This window comes from Oncorhynchus mykiss, chromosome 26 (genome assembly GCF_057628025.1).
Source record: "Oncorhynchus mykiss isolate SJ-2025 chromosome 26, ASM5762802v1, whole genome shotgun sequence".
In the NCBI taxonomy this organism is placed as follows: Eukaryota; Metazoa; Chordata; class Actinopteri; order Salmoniformes; family Salmonidae; genus Oncorhynchus; species Oncorhynchus mykiss.
In genome coordinates this window covers 37,688,768-37,704,510 of record NC_143047.1, presented here as the reverse complement: position 1 = coordinate 37,704,510, position 15,743 = coordinate 37,688,768, and positions in this window count along the sequence as shown.

Sequence of the window (15,743 nt, the reverse complement as noted above, 5' to 3'; positions counted from 1 at the left end):
GTAAATAGCTCTGGGTCTGGCTGAGTAAATAGCTCTGGGTCTGGCTGGGTAAATAGCTCTGTGTCTGGCTGGGTAAATAGCTCTGGGTCTGGCTGGGTAAATAGCTCTGGGTCTGACTGGGTAAATAGCTCTGGGTCTGGCTGGGTAAATAGCTCTGGGTCTGACTGGGTAAATTGCTCTGGGTCTGGCTGAGTAAATAGCTCTGGGTCTGGCTGGGTAAATAGCTCTGGGTCTGGCTGGGTAAATAGCTCTGGGTCTGACTGGGTAAATAGCTCTGGGTCTGGCTGGGTAAATAGCTCTGGATCTGACTGGGTAAATAGCTCTGGGTCTGGCTGGGTAAATAGCTCTGGGTCTGGCTGGGTAAAAAGCTCTGGGTCTGACTGGGTAAATTGCTCTGGGTCTGGCTGAGTAAATAGCTCTGGGTCTGGCTGGGTAAATAGCTCTGGGTCTGGCTGGGTAAAAAGCTCTGGGTCTGACTGGGTAAATTGCTCTGGGTCTGGCTGAGTAAATAGCTCTGGGTCTGGCTGGGTAAATAGCTCTGAGTCAAAATAGTTTTGTCTGCAGAAGTTTTTCATGGCAATAATCTATGTATGAGAACGAAAGAAAGATAACATTTTTTTTGTAACTCAGAATGGAATGAAAACGTTGCTGCAACCTCACATTCACGTTTTTTATAAAATTTTTGCAATTCTTTCTTTCCACAATTCACGTTGACCTTTATTGTTGACAATGAGAGAATTAAACAGAACACGCTGTGTACAGCATGACGTTCGATACTACCTACTGACTCATTCCACTCGATGACCACAAACCCACTACTGCCTCCATTAGCTCTTGTTGTCTTCCCAGTGATGGCAGACACTCAGGTCTCACACAGGCTGAGCCTTAGACTAAACACATGCATTGACCCTGTCCACCACTGATCAATGAAGAATCACAGCCATTCATATACATGAATTCATATAAATATATACACCTCCCACTGTATAGTATGTTACAGACCTTGGCCTGCAGTATACAGACACTACAGCTGAGTGTCTGGAATGGATTCCACATCAACACAACAGTCTATTCATCTCACAGCTGGTACAGATCCCTTCACTGGAAGAAGGGAGAGACGGAGCGAGGACAGGGAGGAGAGAAGATTAGACAGGCCCACCTGTTTGTGAGAAAGTTGGGAGGAAGTATGAGGACCAGTCTTTTCCTCCTCTGATATGGTGGAGACACATTTCAGTTGTCATGTCCTTGAGAGATGTTGATAGGTAATGTACCTCAAATAGGTCTTTGTTGTGTTTTGTCTTCTGACATTGTTGTGTAATCAACGACCTTGAGAGGACACACACACACACACACAAACACGCACATACAATTCCCCTCTTCCTCACTCCCGTTTATGCTTCCAAAACCCTGAGGAAATTAGAGGTCTTGTGTCGTTGTTTTACTTGGACCTTGTTTCTTTTATTTTCCCTCCCTCTTCCTCCATCGGCCTCCGTGGGTGAATTTGATCCAAGCCCGGGATTGAGGAGCGGGGTGACTAAATGAAATATTGATCCGCTGCTCCGTGGCCTTGCCTTCACCTTGTCCAGCGCGGTGAGTTACTGAGTCTTCCGTTCTGCTTGTAATAGGAATTATTACAGAGGGCTGGGGCGAGTAATTACTGGGCATGGTGGAGAGGGAAGAGAGGAGGGGCCCACCATATATTTCTGTAAAGAAGTTATTTACCTCAGCCCCCAACCTCGTCCACTCCCCTCTGACCGCCCTGCCTGTCAAGGCTCATGGCTCCCTTGCTTAACCTTGATTCCATTCTGCTAACTGTCATTAATCATCCGGGGTGTCAGGGGAACTTTATCAAATGCAGGTTGGACTGAGAGGCTAACACAGTAACACTCTTAGAGGGAGGGAGAACAGAGGGAGAGTGTCTGAGGACCTGTGGGAGTGCTGGGGTGGTGGATTGTGTGTGTGTGTGTGTGTGTGTGTGTGTGTGTGTGTGTGTGTGTGTGTGTGTGTGTGTGTGTGTGTGTGTGTGTGTGTGTGTGTGTGTGTGTGTGTGTGTCTTTAAGTGTGTGCATCCCAAAGTGGGACGTTTTGTGTTGTGTGTGTGTGGTGTGTGTGCTTGCGTGCATGCGCGTGTGTGTGTGTCTGTGTGTGTGTCTGTGTGTGTGTGGTGTGTGTGTGTCTTTGAGTGTGTGCATCCCAAAGTGGGACGTTTTATGTTGTGTGTGTGTGTGTGTGTGTGTGTGCGCGCTTGCGTGCATGCGCGTGTGTGTGTGTGCGCTTGCGTGCATGCGCGCGTGTGTGTGTGTGTGTGTGTGTGTGTTCTAAAAGGGATGGTACTGTAAATATAACATCTGCAGCACTGACCCGCTAGTGTAGTGGAGTTTGATGTATCCCTGTGTGGCTCTGTGAGGAGGTTTGTTTGATAGATCCTCTGCTGCTGTGCCCTTGCCTAAGCCCTGCCCCGTCTGGCTCCTCCATGCCGGGACCCCACTGAAGGTCATCACTGATGGAGAGACCAGGGATGATCCATCCTGAGACCAGGAACTACAGGGGACAGAGATGGTTTGGGGAGGGACTGAGAGAGGGGCAAGAGGGGGACGTATGTTTCCTAAGGTATCCTAAGGGGGAAAAGGAGGGTCATCAATTCCAGTATATCCGTTGTCGTTCGACCCTCCTCAGAGATTGAATATGGGTTAGAAGGAGAGAGCAGAGTCATGTTCCTGGTGAATTTGACACAATATGAATGTCAAGAGGAAATGAAGTAGCTGTTCAGAAGTACTGTATGTAACTAAAGTGTTTTCATTCCAGTAAATGGCAGTGCTCTTAGGCTTTGAAGTCCTTATCTGTCGGCTTCTAACAGTCATCCTCATAACAATGTTGCTATCAGACTCATCTCATATTGTCCTCTGGTACTTAGAGACAACCATTAGTATTAAGAGAGGGGGGGGGGGGGTGAGACAGAAAGAGAGAGGGGGGGGGAGAGGGGGGAGAGAGAGGGGGGAGAGAGAGAGAGCTACGAGAGAGAGAGACAGAGAGAGGGGGGAGAGAGAGAGAGAGGGGGAGAGAGAGAGTGGTTAGAGAGAGAGAGAGAGAGAGAGAGAGAGAGAAACAATCTCATCCTGGAATCTCCAAGGCCTGAGGTCATCTTCCTTTGGGCCTCAGAGCAGGAACCTGGACTTCACCAAAGAAATCGTAAATACAGACATCGTCATCCTACAAGAAACCTGGTACAGAGGAGACTGACCCACTGGTTGCCCTCTAGGTTACAGAGAGCTGGTAGTTCCATCCAAACTACCAGGTGTGAAACAGAGAAGGGACTTTGGGGGTAAGCTAATTTGGTATAGAGCAGACCTAACTCACTCCATTAAATTAATCAAAACAGGAAAATGTTACATCTGGCTAGAAATTAATAAGGAAATTATCTCAACAGAGAAAAATGTCCTCCTGTGTGCTACCTATATCCCCCCACTAGAATCCCCATACTTTAATGAAAACAGCTTCTCCATCCTAGAAGGGGAAATCAATCATTTCCAGGCCCAGGGACATGTACTAGTCTGTGGCGACCTAAATTCCAAAACCGGACAATAACCTGACACCCTCAGCACACAGGGGGACAAACACCTGCCTAGAGGTGACAGCATTCCCTCCCCCATATGCCCCCCTAGGCACAACTATGACAACATAACCAACAAAAACGGGTCACAACTCCTGCAGCTCTGTCACACGTTGGGTATGTACATAGTCAATGGTAGGCTTCGAGGGGGCTCCTATTGTAGGTACACCTGTAGCTCATCTTTTAGCAGTAGTACCGTAGACTACTTTATCACTGACCTCAACCCAGTGTCTCTCAGAGCGTTCATAGTCAGCCAATTGACACCCCTATCAGACCACAGCAAAATCAGTCTACTTGAACAGAGCAATACTTAATCATGAGGCATCAAAGCCAAAGGAACTGAGCAATATTAAGAAATGCTATAGATGGTAGGACTGTAGTGTGGAAACCTACCAAAAAACAATTAGCCAACAACATATTCAATCCCTTTTAGACAACTTCCTGGACAAAACGTTCCACTGTAATAGTGAAGGTAAAAACTTGGCAGTAGAAAACCTAAACAGCATATTTGACCTCTCAGCTTCCCAATCAAATCTAAGAATTTCAAACAGAAAACTAAAGAAAATGTACAACAATGACAAATGGTTTGATGAAGAATGCAAAAACCTAAGAAAGAAATTGAGAAAACTGTCCAACCAAAAACATAGAAACCCAGAAAACCTGAGCCTACTCCTTCGCTATTGTCACGCCCTGACCTTAGATATCTCTGTTTTCTATATATTTTGGTTAGGTCAGGGTGTGACTAGGGTGGGTACTCTAGTTTTTTGTATGTCTAGGGGTTTTTGTTTGTCTAGGGGTTTTGTATGTCATGTCTATGTTGGCCTGACATGGTTCTCAATCAGAGACAGCTGTTTATCGTTGTCTCTGATTGGGGATCATATTTAGGCAGCCCTTTCCCACTTTCTGGTGTGGGATCTTGTCTACACTCAGTCCCTGAGTGCACAACAGTAGCTTCACGTTTCGTTCGTTCGTTCGTTCGTTCGTTCGTTCGTTCGTGTTTTGTTTTGTTTTGGTGAGTTTCAGTTCATTAAAAATATGTGGAACTCTATTCACGCTGTGCCTTGGTCTCATCATTACGATGATCGTAACAGCTATGGTGAATCACTAAAACAATACAGAAATACACTAAGGAAAAAGAAGGAACAGCTCGTAAGAAATTAGCTCAATGTAATTGAAGAATCCATAGAATCTAACGACTTCTGGGAAAATTGGAAAATAAAGACAACCACTTCTGGGAAAATTGGAAAACAAACAACAACACAAAGAGTTATCTATCCAAAATGGAGATGTGTGGATAAACCACTTCTCCAATCTTTTTGGCTCTATAACAAAGAACAAAGAACAAACAGCAAAAACATATACATGATCAAATACAAATCTTAGAATCAGCTATTAAAGAATACCAGAACCCACTCATTGAATGAAATACAGGACGAAATAAAACCATCCAACCCAAAAAGGCCTGATGGTATTCTCAATGAAATTATAAAATATACAGACAACAAATTCCAATTGGCTATATTTAAACTCTTTAACATCATCCTCAGCTCTGGCATCTTCCCCAATATTTGGAATCAAGGACTGATCACCACAATCCACAAAAGTGGAGACAATATTAACCGCAATAACTACCGTGGGATATGCTTCAACAGCAACCTTGAGAGAATCCTCTGCATTATAAACAACAGACTTGTACATTTCCTCAGCAAAAACAATGTACTGAGCAAATGTCAAATTGGCTTTTCACCAAATTATCATATGACAGACAACATACTCACCCTGCACACCCTAATTGACAAACAAACAGACCAAAACAAAGGCAAAGTCTTCTCATGCTTTGTTGATTTAAAAAAAGCCTTCGACTCAATTTGGTAAGAGGGTCTGCTACACAAATTGATGGAAAGTGGTGTTGGGGGAAACACACATTTCTTTCCACAGGGCCGTGGTGTGAGACAGGTAGGCAACTTGAGCCCCACCCTCTTCAACATATATATCAACAAATTGGCGAGGGCACTAGAACAGTCTGCAGCACCCGGCCTCACCCTACTAGAATCTGACGTCAAATGTCTACTGTTTGCCGATGATCTGGTGCTTCAGTCACCAACCAAGGAGGGCCTACAGCAGCACCTAGATCTTCTGCACAGATGCTGCCAGACCTGGGCCCTGACAGTAAATCTCAGTAAGACCAAAAATAATGGTGTTCCAAAAAAGGTACCACAAATACAAATTCCATCTAGACACCGTTGCCATAGAGCACACAAAAAACTATACATACCTTGGCCTAAACATCAGCACCACAGGTAACTTCCACAAAGCTGTGAATGATCTGAGAGACAAGGCAAGAAGGGCATTCTATGCCATCAAAAGGAACATAAAATTCAACATACCAATTAGGATCTGGCTAAAAATACTTGAATCAGTCATAGAGCCCATTGCCCTTTATGGTTGTGAGGTCTGGGGTCCGCTCACCAAACAAGAATTCACAAAATGGGGAATTCACCAAATTGAGACTGCATGCAGAATTCTACAAAAATATCCTCAGTGTACAACGTAGAACACCAAATAATGCATGCAGAATAATTAGGCCGACACCCGCAAATGATCAAAATCCAGAAAAGAGTCGTTAAATTCTACAACCACCTAAAAGGAAGCGATTCCCAAACCTTCCATAACAAAGCCATCACCTACAGAGAGATGAACCTGGAGAAGAGTCCACTAAGAAAGCTGGTCCTGGGGCTCTGTTCACAAACACAAACAGACCCCACAGAGCCCCAGGACAGTAACACAATTAGACCCAACCAAATTATGAGAAAACAAAAAGATAATTACTTGACACATTGGAAGGAATTCACAAAAAAACAGAGCAAACTAGAATGCTATTTGGTCCTAAACAGAGAGCACACAGTGGCAGAGTACTTGACCACTGTGACTGACCCAAATTTAAGGAAAGCTTTGACTATGTACAGACTCAGTGAGCATAGCCTTGCTATTGAGGAAGGCTGCCGTAGGCAGACCTGGCTCTCAAGAGAAGACAGGCTATGTGCACACTGCCCACAAAATGAGGTGGAAACTGAGCTGCACTTCCTAACCTCCTGCCAAATGTATGACCATATTAGAGACACAGATTACATAGATCCACAAAGAATTCAAAAACAAACCCAATTTTGATAAACTCCCATATCTATCGGGTGAAATACCACAGTGTGCCGTCACAGCTGCAAGATTTGTGACCTGCTGCCACAAGAAAAGGGCAACCAGTGAAGAACCATTGTAAATACAACCCATATTTATGTGGATTTAGTTTCCCTTATGTACTTTAACCATTTGCACATCGTATCAACACTGTATTGTCATGATGTAGGCCTGGGGGTAGGTTTATGACAGTCATAAATACCTCTTCCCCCCTTTTTCCTCTCTCTACCCTACTGATGTGAAATTTGAAAACCCCTTGGTTAACATAGAGATTCTGGGAACATCAGAAGGTGGGGGGAAATGAACTATATTCTGGTAATGCGACCAATTGAACATATGCGGTGGTACTTAATGAATATGATGTCAGTTCGGTTCTCATCTGAGACATTCTCCTCAATGATAGGATGACATAAACTCTACAGTGGAAAGTCTACACATCAGAGTTATCGGATTCACATGGAATTGTTGTTCAATTTAAATGTTTGAATATAAAATTATTGGTGAAGAGATTAACTGTAATTTTAGCTTCCAAATGAGAGATTTGGGTTTTCATAAGGTTAGGGCTCTGCTCAATCAGTGGCCCGCCCCTGTGAAGAGACATGGGTTATAAAACTTTTTAGACACACCCTTCTCGCTCCACTATATAAAGCCTTGACGAAAATGTAACCTCCTGTTCCAAGTACGTGAGGTCTGCAGCCTCTGCGTTAAAAGGACTAACAAGTCAACTACAGAACTAAGCCAACCTCAGCGTGAGCTTTGGTTGCGAATGGTATGAACTTTGAACTCTTATTCACTACAGAAGTGATACCTCCTAGCAGTTGAGTTAGCAACAGCAGCTGCAAACGCGGGCTAGGAAAGAACAGACAGAGTATCCCATCTACCACACAACAACGTTACTACAATGTTTCCAAGTGACCACCAGAGACATTCTTCAAAGTGTTTGGACAAAGTGTTTGGCAACACGGTCTTCCATCTACCAACAACCTACTGAAGCGCAGCTCAGAGAGCTAAAGATTTATTGCATTTTCCTTTTCCAAATGGGCGGTAATTTAGAATGCATAAGATACTGTATTTACGATAGCACAGCTTCTCCCTTTGTCCCTCAGTCTTCCCGCTCTTTCACTCAAACCCAGCCCCTTTTCTTTTGTGTAACCAGCTGTCATATCTGTTCTGCCCGCTAGGGACGTTTTCCTTTATGATGTAATTTGTAATCAAGGTATAATTAATTCTGTGTATATGTAATTCTGTGTGATTAGTTAGGTATTTAGTAAATAAATAATGAAACCCAATGTTGTATTGCTGATTCAACTTGTTAGCCAGGGTTCGTGAAGATAACCAAGAATTTACAACTTTCAGATGAGACTGAATTAAGGTGACGATTAATATTGACTGCTATTGATGTAAAATATTACTAGGTCTTAAGAGTTTATTCAGAAGATAACAGCTCTATAAATATTATTTCGTGGTGCCCCGACTCTCTAGTTAATTACGTTTACATGATTAGCTCAATCAGGTAATTTTAATTACGGAGAAAGGATTTTATAGAATAGCATGTCATATCACTTAATCCGGCATAGCCAAAGACACGACAGTATATATGTCCATAATGTGACATTTGAAATGTCTTCATTCTTTTGGAACTTCTGTGAGTGTTATGTTTACTGTCCATTTGTATTGTTTATTTCACTTTTGTTTATTATCTACTTCCCTTGTTTTAGCAATGTAAACGTATGAATTTAATTGAACGCCAACCTTGTCTTTTACAGAATGTCAAATAACAATCCCTCCAGGAGGTGGAGGGACTGTTATTTGACACACCAGGAAGTGTGCCACCTCCTTGGTTCCTGTACCCTGCCCTGCCACACCACCTACCAACCACCCACTACCTCCTTGGTTCCTGTACCCTGCCATACCACACCACCTACCAACCACCCACCACCTCCTTGGTTCCTGTACCCTGCCATACCACACCACCTACCAACCACCCACTACCTCCTTGGTTCCTGTACCCTACCATACCACACCACCTACCAACCACCCACTACCTCCTTGGTTCCTGTACCCTGCCATACCACACCACCTACCAACCACCCTCTACCTCCTTGGTTCCTGTACCCTGCCCTACAACACCACCTCCTTGGTTCCTGTACCCTGCCCTACCACACCACCTACCAACCAACCACCCACCACCTCCCTGGTTCCTGTACCCTGCCCTGCCCTACCACACCACCTACCAACCACCCACCACCTCCTTGGTTCCTGTACCCTGCCCTACCACACCACCTACCAACCACCCACCACCTCCTTGGTTCCTGTACCCTGCCCTACCACACCACCTCCTTGGTTCCTGTACCCTGCCCTACCACACCACCTACCAACCACCCACCACCTCCTTAGTTCCTGTACCCTGCCATACCACACCACCTACCAACCACCCACTACCTCCTTGGTTCCTGTACCCTACCATACCACACCACCTACCAACCACCCACCACCTCCTTAGTTCCTGTACCCTGCCCTACCACACCACCTCCTTGGTTCCTGTACCCTGCCCTACCACACCACTTACCAACCACTCACCACCTCCTTGGTTCCTGTACCCTGCCCTACCACACCACCTCTTTGGTTCCTGTACTCTGCCCTACCACACCACCTACCAACCACCCACCCACATCCTGCAACACAACCACCAGCGACCCACCACCCACGTCCAGGCCAGCCCTGTGGTATGATGTTCCCCTCCATCCCCTACTAACGAGATCAGCCCTCATAGATTATATTACTGCACCACTCAATTACATTAAATCTCCATTTACGGACCTTAAGGAGCTCCAGGCAATGCTGGGGCTTCGACCTTGTCAGAGAGCAGAGACTCTGACCACAGAGAGAGAGAGAAAGATGGAGGGAGGGGGAGAGAAGGAGCGAGAGGGATTGAGACTGAGAGATATGGGGGAGTGCGTTTGAGAAGATAGAGTGGTACATGGAGGACAGGGAGAAAGAGAAGATCGATAAGGCAGGAGAGCAGTGATGAAGATTGAAGAGTGAGGAGAATAGGATAGAGGGAGGAAAACAGGGATGGACGGAGGAGGGAGCTGAGATTGTGGAGGAGTGATGGCTATTGCTGAGAGCGTATTGACAGAAACCGCCATGAGACAGGAACGGAAATCCCGGAGGTGACCTGGACGAGCTGCAATGCCTCCTGGGACATTTATGGGTCACAATGACGGTCTGGGTCTGTCGGAGAGACGGACGGATGGACCAAAATCTTTCACTGTTCAGGCCTGTCCTTTACTTTCCTCTACCCACAATGCACCCTCTGAAGGGAACTCAATGTCCCAGAGTTCTGACACTGTTATTCAGGCCTGTCCTTTACTTTCCTCTACCCACAATGCACCCTCTGAATGGAACTCAATGTCCTAGAGTTTTGACACTGTTATTCAGGCCTGTCCTTTACTTTCCTCTACCGACAATCCACCTTCTGAATGGAACTCAATGTCCGAGAGTTCTGATACTCCATCTGGTTCATGGCCCCTGAGAGAGACTGAGAGAATCACTTTGGCCTTTTCAAGGGGGGCAAAATAAACTATCCAAAATAAAGAGACTGCCCTTTGAAACAGTAGGGTGGAAATTGGTGCACAAAATGGCGCAAGGAAGAGTTGACTTGATAGTCAAGCTGGCAGAGAAAGTTTTGCATACAATATACATTAAGGACATACTTAACACTGCCCTGTACATTGGAAATAAACATTCTAAAGAAAGCAATGAAGTTTTCTAATGCATCATTTATAAACCTTATATTACATACTCTACAGGCTTCTTAAGAGAGAGAGATAAATAATGGAGAAAATAATACTAAATTCCCCATTTCACCAGAATTAGTGATTTCACATGATTGATGGTGATGCATTCCCCTCTCTCAATAGTCCTCAGAATGATTCTAACTCTCATTTCTCTCTCATATTACATCACAATAAAGCATGGCAGGGCTTAAGGCCAAACATTACTTACCAACTAATGCACCAGCCCCCGCCTGGCCCAGACGCCTTATCACAATGCCCTAATGCAGTTTGTTGGTCCATAACACAGCTGCTATTTGCAGGCAGTGCTCCTCAGATTGGAAAATAGGCTGAGGAATGAGTTTTAGCTGTGGCCTTACACACTCTCTCTCACACACACACACACACACACACACACACACACACACACACACACACACACACACACACACACACACACACACACACACACACACACACACACACACACACACACACACACACACACACACACAAGTTCCATCTGCACGCCGTCTTCCAAAGAGGAACCTAATGAATATTTCCCTTTGAGTGAGAGCAGTAGGCAAAACAAACAGCAGCCTGCTTCTCTGGAAGAGGGATGAGAAGGAGAAGCATGAGAAGCACTGACTGGGGACCACATTTTTGGCAACCCGCGCATCCTCCCCTCGCCTCAATCCCACTTCAATTCCCATATCGTTTCTGTCCAACATGGCAACCACTGATGGCAACATGCACCCTAGAGGGCTCAAGACTTAGGACTGTGACACCATTCCCAAATCCCCCAAACACACATATCCCTGCTTCTCCTGACTACCCCCTCCCCTCCCCTCCATGGTGGCTGGTGATTACATCAGGCCTCCCTGTGGACATGCCTGGTTGATCAGATCAGATCAAAGGGCTCTGACGTGGGAGAATACCCAGGGAGGGAGCACTCCAGCCTGGGTTCCCGCCGGGCACAGATGGCAGTGGCACACAGCGAGGCTGGAGGTCTGGGACAGAGCATGGCTGGGAGGGAGGGAGAGAGAGAGAGGGAGGGAGAGAGAGAGAGGATGGCAGAGCAGGGGAATCAGAGGGATGGAACAGGCCTTGGTGGTGCTGAAGGCGTACAGAAGGAAAACCTTATTCTTCATTAGAAGCCTTTAACATGGAGGAAAAGAGAGAGAACGGGTAGAGAGAGAGAGAGAGCGGGCAGAGAGTGAAAGAGAGAGGGTAGAGAGAGAGAAAGACAGAGCTGGTAGAGAGAAAGAGAGCGGGTAGAGAGAAAGAGAGAGGGTAGAGAGAGAGAAAGAGAGAGCGGGTAGAGAGAAAGAGAGCGGGTAAAGAGAGAGAGAGCGGGCAGAGAGTGAAAGAGAGAGGGTAGAGAGAGAGAAAGAGAGAGCGGGTAGAGAGAAAGAGAGCGGATAGAGAGAGAGAGAGAGATGGAAAGAGAGAGAGGGAAAGAGAGCAAGAGAAAGAGGGAAAGAGGGAAAGGGGGCAGGGATGTGATTTTGAAGAGGAGAGCCAAGCAATCTTTCCTGTCCTTTGAAGCCTGTCTTGTGGTGTCTCTCCAGGGACTGACAGAAAGATTGGGTTTCTGCTGCTGGAATGTGTCAGAATTCTGAGACTGAATTTGAAGACTCTGTTTAAAGCCTTTGGTCAAGGTGGGCGTTGCTACCAGCTCTCACAGTCTCATGACAAGGCTTATGGTTTGGGATAGGCTTAAAACAAAAATATAAAAAATATCTTTCTACTGCTGGATTTGAACTTGCAACCTTTGGAATCAGAGGGAGGTGCTTATGCCCATCTACCATCCCCATCCACAAAGCTGAAGCAAAACCCAAATCTACTTGAGGGTAACATCGCTCACTGTTGCCCCTAGAAGCCAGTTTCCACAGCGGTTGACCTGGCTGGTGACCTGGCTGGGGACCTGGCTGGTGACCTGGCTAGTGACCTGGCTGGGGACCTGGCTGGTGACCTGGTTGGGGACCTGGCTGGGGACCTGGCTGGGGACCTGGCGGGTGACCTGGCTGGTGACCTGGCTGGTGACCTGGCTAGTGACCTGGCTGGTGACCTGGTTGGGGACCTGGCTGGGGACCTGGCTGGTGACCTGGTTGGGGACCTGGCTGGGGACCTGGCTGGGGACCTGGCGGGTGACCTGGCTGGTGACCTGGCTGGTGACCTGGCTAGTGACCTGGCTGGTGACCTGGCTGGTGACCTGGCTGGTGACCTGGCTGGGGACATGGCTGGGGACCTGGCTGGTGACCTGGCTGGGGACCTGGCTGGTGACCTGGCTGGTGACCTGGCTGGGGACCTGGCTGGTGACCTGGCTGGTGACCTGGCTGGGGCTGTTTGGTTTTATATAATTAGAACATTTAGTCAGACACAACAACAACAACATGCTGGGCTTCTTGCTACTAAGAGAAAGCATCATCCTTTCTCTTTCACAGACACACACACACACACACACACACACACACACACACACACAGACCCCCCCCCCCCCCCCCCACACACACACACACGCAAACACACACACCTTATTAGATTTACATGTAATTATATTATGAATGTAAACTCTTTTGGCTTGAGTGTCTGCATAGAGTACAGTCTCTGTGCCATGTGTGCCCATTATTCATCATACCATAAGCTCTCTGAGGTCTCCAGTGACTCTGTGCTATGGCAGTGCACTGCAGGTCTGATGTAGGTTTGATGCTGCGGTCCATCAGAGCAGAAGTAATGTGCTATGGATCAATAGCAGCAGCAGAGAGACCCAGCAGACCCAGTCTACCCAGCAGACCCAGTCTACCCAGAAGACCCAGAAGACCCAGTCTACCCAGCAGACCCAGCAGACCCAGTCTACCCAGCAGACCCAGTCTACCCAGAAGACCCAGTCTACCCAGAAGACCCAGTCTACCCAGTCTACCCAGCAGACCCAGTCTACCAGCCAGACCCAGTATACCCAGCAGACCCAGCAGACCCAGTCTACACAGCAGACCCAGTAGACCCAGTCTACACAGCAGACCCAGCAGAACCAGTCTACACAGCAGACCCAGCAGACCCAGTCTACACAGCAGACCCAGTCTACCCAGCAGACCCAGTCTACCCAGAAGACCCAGTCAACCCAGCTGACCCAGTCTACCCAGAAGACCCAGCAGACCCCGTCTACCCAGCAGACCCAGCAGACCCAGTCTACCCAGCAGACCCAGTCTACACAGCAGACCCAGCAGACCCAGTCTACACAGTAGACCCAGCAGACCCAGTCTACACAGCAGACCCAGCAGACCCAGTCTACACAGCAGACCCAGTCTACCCACCAGACCCAGTCTACCCAGCAGACCCAGTCTACAATGCCGACCCAGCAGACCCAGTCTACCCAGAAGACCCAGTCTACCCAGCAGACCCAGTCTACCAAGCAGACCCAGTCTACCCAGAAGACCCAGTCTACCCAGCAGACCCAGTCTACCCAGAAGACCCAGCAGACCCCGTCTACCCAGCAGACCCAGCAGACCCAGTCTACCCAGCAGACCCAGTCTACACAGCACACCCAGCAGACCCAGTCTACACAGCAGACCCAGCAGACCCAGCAGACCCAGTCTACCCAGCAGACCCAGCAGACCCAGTCTACCCAGCAGACCTAGTCTACACAGCAGACACAGCAGACCCAATCTACCCAGCAAACCCAATCTACCCAGCAGACCCAATCTACCCAGCAGACCCAGCAGACCCAGTCTACACAGCAGACCCAGTAGACCCAGTCTACACAGCAGACCCAGCAGAACCAGTCTACACAGCAGACCCAGCAGACCCAGTCTACACAGCAGACCCAGTCTACCCAGCAGACCCAGTCTACCCAGAAGACCCAGTCAACCCAGCTGACCCAGTCTACCCAGAAGACCCAGCAGACCCCGTCTACCCAGCAGACCCAGCAGACCCAGTCTACCCAGCAGACCCAGTCTACACAGCAGACCCAGCAGACCCAGTCTACACAGTAGACCCAGCAGACCCAGTCTACACAGCAGACCCAGCAGACCCAGTCTACACAGCAGACCCAGTCTACCCACCAGACCCAGTCTACCCAGCAGACCCAGTCTACAATGCCGACCCAGCAGACCCAGTCTACCCAGAAGACCCAGTCTACCCAGCAGACCCAGTCTACCAAGCAGACCCAGTCTACCCAGAAGACCCAGTCTACCCAGCAGACCCAGTCTACCCAGAAGACCCAGCAGACCCCGTCTACCCAGCAGACCCAGCAGACCCAGTCTACCCAGCAGACCCAGTCTACACAGCACACCCAGCAGACCCAGTCTACACAGCAGACCCAGCAGACCCAGCAGACCCAGTCTACCCAGCAGACCCAGCAGACCCAGTCTACCCAGCAGACCTAGTCTACACAGCAGACACAGCAGACCCAATCTACCCAGCAAACCCAATCTACCCAGCAGACCCAATCTACCCAGCAGACCCAGCAGACCCAGTCTACCCAGCAGACCTAGTCTACACAGCAGACCCAGTCTACCCAGCAGACCCAGTCTACACAGCAGACCCAGTCTACCCACCAGACCCAGTCTACCCAGCAGACCCAGTCTACAAAGCCGACCCAGCAGACCCAGTCTACCCAGAAGACCCAGTCTACCCAGCAGACCCAGTCTACCAAGCAGACCAAGTCTACCCAGAAGACCCAGTCTACCCAGCAGACCCAGTCTACCCAGAAGACCCAGCAGACCCCGTCTACCCAGCAGACCCAGCAGACCCAGTCTACCCAGCAGACCCAGTCTACACAGCAGACCCAGCAGACCCAGTCTACACAGCAGACCCAGCAGACCCAGTCTACACAGCAGACCCAGCAGACCCAGTCTACACAGTAGACCCAGCAGACCCAGTCTACACAGCAGACCCAGCAGACCCAGTCTACCCAGCAGACCCAGTCTAACCAGCAGACCCAGTCTAACCAGCAGACCCAGCAGACCCAGCAGATCCAGTCTACACAGCAGACCCAGCAGACCCAGTCTACCCAGCAGACCCAGTCTAACCAGCAGACTCAGTCTACCCAGCAGACCCAGCAGAACCAGTCTACCCAGCAGACCCAGCAGACCCAGTCTACACAGCAGACCCAGCAGACCTAGTCTACACAGCAGACCCAGCAGACCCAGTCTACACAGCAGACC